Below are 8396 nucleotides of genomic sequence, written 5' to 3'. Positions count from 1 at the left end.
GTTGCGTTTTGCAGCTCATTGTTGACTGAGCGAGACATGGAGGGGCATCGTTAATTTTAGGGTTTAATCATTTCCTTTTTGTCATATGTCCTGAATGTATCTGTAGTTAATAGTTTGTTTGGCTCGCTTATACTCCTTGTATGTTGGTGCTCTAGTTTTACAATGCAAAATGTCTATTGTATGACTATATATTAAAAACCACGGCAGGCTGGTGGTGGTGGAGTTGGGTTGGGAGGGCAGGAGCTAAAATTATCTGCAAGCTAAAGTTGCCAAATGGTGTCAAAATACTAGAAAGCTTTTATTTTTATTTATTTTTGTTTTTAGCCAGAATTTAAAGCAGCTACTTTGTGGTTAATAGTAAAGTTTGTTTATTTAAATATTTATTTTAGATTAAATTTTATATTTATTTAAATATTTTACTCACAAATAGCTCTTCTATTATCTATTTTCTTCTCCTGAAGTTAGCGTGCTAACCAGCTAGACCCAGTCGCTTTCTGATACGGAGTCACTGTACTGTCAAATCTGCCCTGAAGAAGTAGCGCTGCTCAGAGGGCGTATTGCAAACGCAACAATGGCTCTTGGTAAGACTGGTGAGTAAAGAGCTGTTAATGCTAACGCTGGCTATGGAGCAATACGAAAACTTAATTGTAAACCAAACCGTAATTACAATCGCTTTACAAAGGTAAAACATAAGGAAAATAAATCATTTTGTGAAAACTTTAAATGACTTAAATGAATTTGAAATTGTTATGGCTCAAATAATAATTAAAAAAAGGTGTATAAAATATTTAACACCAGTGTAAAGAAAGTGTATGTGATAAACAACATCCTGAGGCAGATCAGAGTGTGTATCTGCTTGTAGTGACAAATATGAAGAGAGAAGATATTCAAAGGTGATGTAGTGTGAATATGTGAAGGAAAACATTCATGTGATTTCTATTCTGCCAGCGGTGTCCCCCGTCTATTCGGAGGAGGCACCTCAGCTCACTCTTCATATGTTTTATGGATTGCCATAACTGCGATACTGATACCGACTATTTCGACAGTGTATTTTGTTTCTCCGCTCTGCAGCGGGAACACAGCCACTGTTATTTCAGCCCTGCATGCCTCCACAGCAGTTTGCAGTGTGGGAGGGCACCTGCGGGGCTACAAATGATACTGCTGATACAGGGTGCCGGATGTCCCCAACCTTGATACGCCCGGGCACCTGCTTGCGAGCCAGCGCCGCCCCCCCCCCCCATGTCCTCATCCGGCGCCCATAAATTTTGAGCGAGGGATTATGGGTTCATTTGGCCGCCCCCCCTTTAGCCCCACAAAGCGGCAGTTGGCCTTTGACTGGTGGGGATTCCAAAACACGAGCCCCGCTTGCACAGGGTTTGCATGCTAAATCTGAGCCTGGGATTCAGGAAGCAGGCCCCCTTTTCCTCCGTGACAGTCGCTGCCCTGGTGCTTGACGTGGTGTCAAGCCCGTGCGCCATGGTGGCTCAGCTCCTCTCAGCGCTCCAGACAGGCCAGATCCAGGCTCTGACAGGCTTGGTCTGTGGGGAGAGGCTGAGTCCAGACGCTGCTCTGACCCTGCTGCCCTCTGTATGTTGTTTACCTTCAGGTGTTGGCACCTGCTCAAAGAAAAAAAAAAAAAGAAAAAGAAAAAAAACAGGTATGTCTGCTTCTACCTTTCCCAGACAGGAATCAGAAATTGACATTGCCGGAGCTCATAACACCTCAGCCAGACCTTGTGGGCCCTGTGGGGCTGCCAAGAACTGACTGGAGCTTGACCATGGCTTAAGCAGGTTCTCCAGGCCAAATGGACCTGGCTTCATCCTTTACCTCACAGAGCAAGTTTAATCACAAGTTTGCAGCTCTAAGGAAAAAGCACTTACACAACTTAACTTTGAATTATTGCAGTTTTCAAGCACATAATGAATGGCTTTCAGGTCATACAGCATAAAGGGGAAAAATAAAAAATAAATAGAAAAAGAAACTCAGCCATGTTTTCAGTCCTGATGTGAGCTCATGCTGAATAAATGCCTATGTGGGCAGGACCAAACTGCCACCTTGTTTCCCTTCACCTCGGTGTGAATAGGTTCTTTTGCAAAAGTCGATTTGATATCATTCCCCGCCTTTTGTTCAACAATGTGATTTCCAAATGAGAATTTCTGACAATACAATGCAGATTTAAATACATGTGGCCTTTCAAATTGAAGGTTAAAAGGAGTGGAGAGCAGCAAACATACTTTCTTACAGACGCTTTCCTGCACAGTTCTATTCTTGGTGAGCATTAGTGCATGAGTAATTATGGAGAATTATTCAACGGGAGCAATAATTATGCAAAGTCTTTTAAATGATGGACAAATCTGTCGCATTATGTGCATTGTTTTGCAAATGCGGTTGATGATTCTGTTATCTGTCTCATGCTCAGCAACACCTGTTTTGTTTAATTAAAGCAAACTTTGACATGGGATTTTGACTGTGGCAATCCGCGGTATCACAAATACTATTCAACCTCAGAGAATAGCTGGCAAACGGCTGTCCACAGGTGATTTGTTTTTCATACGGACGCTCTGTCTTACAGCTGTGTGGGCAGCAGCAGCAGCACGCTCCAAACTAGATGAGAAATGTGGATTTGAATTTATGCATCTTGGTTGGAGACTTCAGAATTGTAGTTTAAGGATCCTCACAAAATAGGCTTTTGCTCATCATTTGCATTTTATATTTCGAATCGCATGCCTTCATTTTATGTTACGCTCAAAGACGCCCACAACCCTGCTGGTCTATCCTCACTTACAGATTTATATACTTACTCTGAAGTACTGTGTAGGAAATGATTTTCATGATCGGATACTCATATTGGCACATTTTGCAGTGACAACTATAACCCCTCTTAAACCTCTACCCCTATTTTTATTAGTTTTGCTATTGCTACATAGCCAGCGTTAGCATTCACAGCTGTTTACTTGCGGTCTTGGCAAGAGCTTTAGCCATTGTTGCTTTTACAACAGGCTACAATACATCCTCCAAGCAGCATTACTTCTTCAGGGCAGACTGGAAGCGACTGAAAAAGGGGGGGGGGGGGGGGGATGCCGAAGTTAGCACTTAGCTCAAAGCACCACCGTGCCTAATTGCAGCTATACAGTGTAGCCGTAGACTTTTTTTCTTTTTAAACAAACAACAGTCTTTTCCTAACCTTAACCAAAAGCTATTGTTGCACAAACACAATCATCAAAATGTTTGCTTTGGCTGCCACATGCAGATAATGTGAGAAAACACACACAGACAGTGAACATCTTGCAGCTTTTTACATTGTTAAAAACGTAATCCAGGTGGCACCGTGTGTTTTTTCTTAATGTATTTGCCGTTTTAAACGTGAAAGCCACTTTTAGGACACGGGGTTGCAAAGCACATCTATTTGTATGTGTCTGAATATAGAGTGGATAAATAGTGTAGTGCAAATTTATGTAACACTGACAAGAAAAAAAAAAAAGAAGAAATTATGTGGAAGTCCCAGAATGAATTATGGCCTACATGGCCCCACACAGTTTATTTCTCTCAACACATACACTTACCTGGTAGTAGAGGCAGTAGAGATGGTAGAAGTAGCAGAAGCCTATATTTCTACTATTTGATGGGTACAGAAGACACTTCAGCAAAATATAGTCCTCTTCAGCAAAATGGCTTATCTGCACTTGTGACAGAATCCTAAATGAATGAGTAAAGGTGAGAAAATAGAGGTGTAGATCCATTTGGATTGTTCTATTGCTTGAACTGTAGTGTAAGTAAAAAAAAAAAAAAAAAGTGTCATCCTATGTCTGCAAATATATTCCCCCTGAGGTCAAAGTCAATAACCCATTACATGGATTAAAAGAGCCTCTTCTGTCCTTCACCGTTCACTTCTGGACGGCAAATGGCTTCTGATTTTTATTCATTGGTTTCTATCACAAAGAAATAGTTGGTTAAGAATGTGTCAAAGCAATTTACTCCCCAACATATACTCCCACACAGAACAAGGCTGCTGTTCGTCTAAGCATTGGACTTCCTGACTCACAAAGAGAGAGGAGGAGGAGAAAAATCTCCGTCTTGAAGGAAATCTTAAGCAGATGCATAGAAGCAGGAAAATCCCCCTGGATAAGCCGTTATGGTGTGAAACCCTCTCTCTGGTTATGAGCTGACAACACACTACCTTTATTAAACATGGGTTTCATCTGTGACAGATCTAGAGAGGTATTTCAGAGATACACAGCAGGTTGCGTCTAACCCAAGTGCCGGATCTGCCGGTAACGGGCTATTCGCAGCATTTAAGGTACTGCGGCAGAGAAATGAGACGAGATTCGAGCCTCCGGTCTCGCCCTTGGAATTCCAGGTTCATGCTTGACAACCTATTTACCACTTTCTATTTGCTCAGAGCACACCTGGCTTTTAATACACTTACATTTCTCACCAGTGTAACAGTATATCCACAGGATCCAAGAATCCTTTCAGAGCCTATTTTGAGCTGAGTTTATCCTTTAGTTCTAATCCTTTGGATGTACACTATGAAAGGTGTGAATGTTGGATAACACTTAAAGGATAATTCTGCTTTATGACACGAACAGTCTTATTTTGTCGCTGTACAATTTCTTTTAATTATTATCCGAACTGTCTCTTGTCAACATCCATCAAAGTTCAGAGAGAAGAAACTTTAATGTAAACAGGTAAGTTATACTCTAAAGTTGCGTATTCTTAGTTTGTGGGTCTTAGCAGTGGAAACATTTTAAGTGGGTTTGGATTTTCACCGTTTCCCAACTTTTTATCTGTTCAAAACTTTACTGCATAGGATCCTTAGTATGTAATCACCCACAATTATTCTCTAAAACCTTATTACAGCTCTACAAGTTCATAAGCTGCACTGTGGCTCACTGTGGTCCACACACAACCCCTGCTTGCCCTGATTTGGCTTCCACAAGCTGTACAGTTACTTGGGGGAATCATAGCTATTTGAAACTTCAGCACAGAACTACAATATCCAAACTTCTCTAACCCAGCTGTTTCTCCAATACATCCACAATGACAATGAATTCAATATTCTTATTTGCCCATTTAGTTCACGACATGCACCCCACACCAAAGTTGTTAAAGCAAAGCAGTGATTTATTTAGCCAATTAAACTTGGGGATAATTAGGTGGAGTTGGGGGAGGGAGCCCGGCTGGGAATGGGTCCAGTATGCAGAGGTTAATGATAATCCTCTTTGAGATAAGTGCCATGTGACCAATGGGAGTTCAGACTGGAGTGGCTGATCCAGCAGACATCGTCGGGGTCTCTGAAGTGCACCAAATGAGCGTTGGGCGAGCCCCTGGCTGATTCACTGTAACTCCCAAGTGTCACGCTCATTATTGTAATGTCTTCTCCTCACTACAATACATCCTGCCACTTATTTGATCATGTTTATTTCAACTTGATTAACACCAATGCTGTTTTTTTTCCTCTTTGCACAAAATTATGAATAATGGAACATGAAAATGCAATTATTCTCTCAGTGCACATGCTGAGGGTGGATTAATTGAAAGAAGACAGACGCGGCCTCCAGTGCTGAACATCACTGGTCCTCCTTTGTAGATTTAACATTATTGACAGTTGTGTATATAATGGAAGGATCAATACCTAATCAGACAGATTAAGTGCTATTTTCTTTCCCTGCACTTATTCAAAATTCAAATGAAATTTTGTGCCGTAACATTTAAATACAGACGATTGATATAAGTGATAAAAATGAAATTCAGCATCGGACATAATCATATGCTGTGTTAAGGTCAAAGTTTAAAGTAGTAAAAATTATAGTGGGTAATTAGATTCATTAGCCGACTACTGGGCAACGTTCCTCTCAGCTGTGTATCATCATTGCTGCAGTCAGCTAGAAGGCAGATGTCTTTTATCTGAGCTCTGTTTCAGTTGTGTGATGATTTTTATGGTTTTATTCATGAAGGAGCTTTTCAGCTTCTCTGAAAACATGAAAATCACCAAAACTGAAAGTGTTCTCCTGAACTGGATTATAGTTAAAGTGGTCATCTTGAAGATTTTCATTTAAATAAGTGTCTTTTAAGTCATAATCTATCGCCAATGGTGATTGAGCCCATGACCCACTGATGATGATGTCTGGTATGACTCACCCGCAAAATCACAAGGAACATGGGTCACAAACAAAGTTTGTGACGTGTGATTGAAAACACAAGTGGGGGTTCAAAAATCAAACCTGCAGTGACCAAGTATGGCCATAGGTGTCGCCAAAGATAACATAACTGAGATCTTTGAGGCGGCTACGCTACAAACGTGTCTGATTATTTATGCCACTAAATATGATGATGTAAAGTTTATTTAGTGTAACTTAAGGCAGGTCCACACAGTAACCACTTTAAGAAAAACATTTATTAAGGGTAACTGAACCCAACCTAAACAAACTAGAACATCAGGTCAGTAGTCAGTAGAGTAGTGTAGGCGTTGGATGCAAGGGAAAAATGGAAGAGCTCACTTAAACTACCTGTGCAAGAAGTGAGGTCTTACCTAAACACAATTCAAAACCAAACAAAACCAAGTTGAGAGGAGGGCTAGGAGAGACGGAGGCCATCTTGAGACCTCCCAGCTGAAATAGGCTCCAACCAGGTGAACCCAGTCAGAAAATCAGGAGGGAACCTGGAAGAAGGGACAGACCAAATCAAATGGTTTCATGCAGCCTTGGGCAGTCACAATGCACATATACTTTATGTATGCATACAGTCTGCATGTGTGTAAATATGTATGTAAATAGAACATATGGGCACAAGGCAGATGAAAATGTGCACTGACAGAACATAAATTATACACCCAACCAAAAGGCTCGTTCTCTAAGGTCGTGCTCAGAGTGTCATTAGCTTTACATGAGCCACATGCAGCCTCTTTATTCACGGTCTAAATTATCTGTAAAGTGAATGCAGCATTGCTACTGTTTACTATCAATCATCACAACAAGAGATAAGATCGTTGCCACTGTGATAACTTTCCAGAGCAGTAAAAATCCTGTCCCTCAGTTTTATAAACCACTGTACAGAGTTTTTGGCATCTGGACCTGGATCAGATTTCATCATCTCACCAGTACCTGGAAAGCGTCTCCATCCACAGAGCTGCTCCTCACTGGATATCTTTGTTTTTCTCACCGTCCTGAATAAAAACTGAAAGTGGAAAAAAAAAAAAAAAAAAAAAAAAAAAAAAAAAAAAAAAAAAAAAATCACAATATCAGCAGTTTCAGAAAAACTCAAACCAGCTCTTCTGACACCAACAATCACGCTGCGGTCAAAGTCACTAAGATCATATTTTCTCCTTGTTCTTATGTTTGATCTGAATATTAACTGCAGGATTTTATACATTGCACTGCTGCTGGATTATTACGTGAATAAGCAGGTGCACAGGTGTTCCTAATGAAGTGCTTGGCTCAGATTTGGAACTGATAGATAAAGAGATAAATGTTTATAATTTGCTAATAAATGGACCACATCCACCGTGTTCTTATCAAGTTATAAATGTTACATAAAGCATTATAACCTGATTTATTAGCCATTAAAAGCCATTATAAACATTTTCTATGTTAATGTTTGTGTGAAAACTGTCAAATGAAATATAATTAAAATCAAATAAAGCTTTGAAAACTCGAGATACAAGGTATACATCTGACACTGACGTTAACTACAGTGCCCTGCAGTGGAAAAAATGTTATGTGCTAATATCTTAGCAAGCACGTCGACACTTGTTTGTGCAAAATCTGTTACTGTGTATCCATAAAGCAGCTGTTCAGGATCCAAAGCAACACAGTGAGTCACAGCCGAATGCAGAGGAGACACACCTTAGCTTTCCTGTTATATACTGTACAAACACGCAGACACGGGACTTACCAACAGCGGCGGAGAGATTTGAGTCAGAGCAGACAAGTGAGTAAGGAGGGGATCACAGCTACTGTAGCGACACGTCATGAACGCATTAGCTCCTGTGAAGTTAAAAATGCAGGTCTGGACTGGAGGAAAGTGAATAGTCAGACTTTGTGTGATGATAATACTCCACGCTGTGGGAAAAAAGCTGATGTCATATATTTGGTGTTACACTCAAGAAGTAGGACTTAAACAGAGTCTGCTCATGACAGATGATATGATGCACTACTGAGTCTTTCGTGTATTCTGTAAGTACATACAAAAAAACTACCAAAAAATAAAGTGGGATCTGAGCCACAGGTGGACAGAGCAGCAGACTGGGCTGTTGTGGCATGTTTATTCCTACTCAACCCCACCCTCCACCCCCTCTATCCAGCAGGCCTGTGGAAAGTGGTTGCATTCTTCAGCCAGCTTCCATAGGTGGACCTGCAGCAGCCCAAACAAACAAAGGAAATGCTGTGGAGGAGGAG

The 8396-nt window shown here is 40.9% G+C and overlaps 1 long non-coding RNA gene across 1 annotated transcript; it reads right to left on the bottom strand.

Moving 5' to 3' along the window:
- Positions 1–6429: 6429 nt before the first annotated feature.
- LOC130160668 (uncharacterized) lies at positions 6430–8396 on the bottom strand. The gene is made up of 3 exons (XR_008826042.1): positions 7894–8396; positions 7104–7176; positions 6430–6661 (listed from the first exon to the last, which is right to left on the bottom strand). It is a non-coding gene; the product is annotated as an uncharacterized LOC130160668 (long non-coding RNA).

The sequence above is a fragment of the Seriola aureovittata genome, chromosome 19 (genome assembly GCF_021018895.1).
Source record: "Seriola aureovittata isolate HTS-2021-v1 ecotype China chromosome 19, ASM2101889v1, whole genome shotgun sequence".
Lineage (NCBI taxonomy): Eukaryota > Metazoa > Chordata > Actinopteri > Carangiformes > Carangidae > Seriola > Seriola aureovittata.
This window is presented reverse-complemented; position numbering and strand designations above follow the sequence as displayed.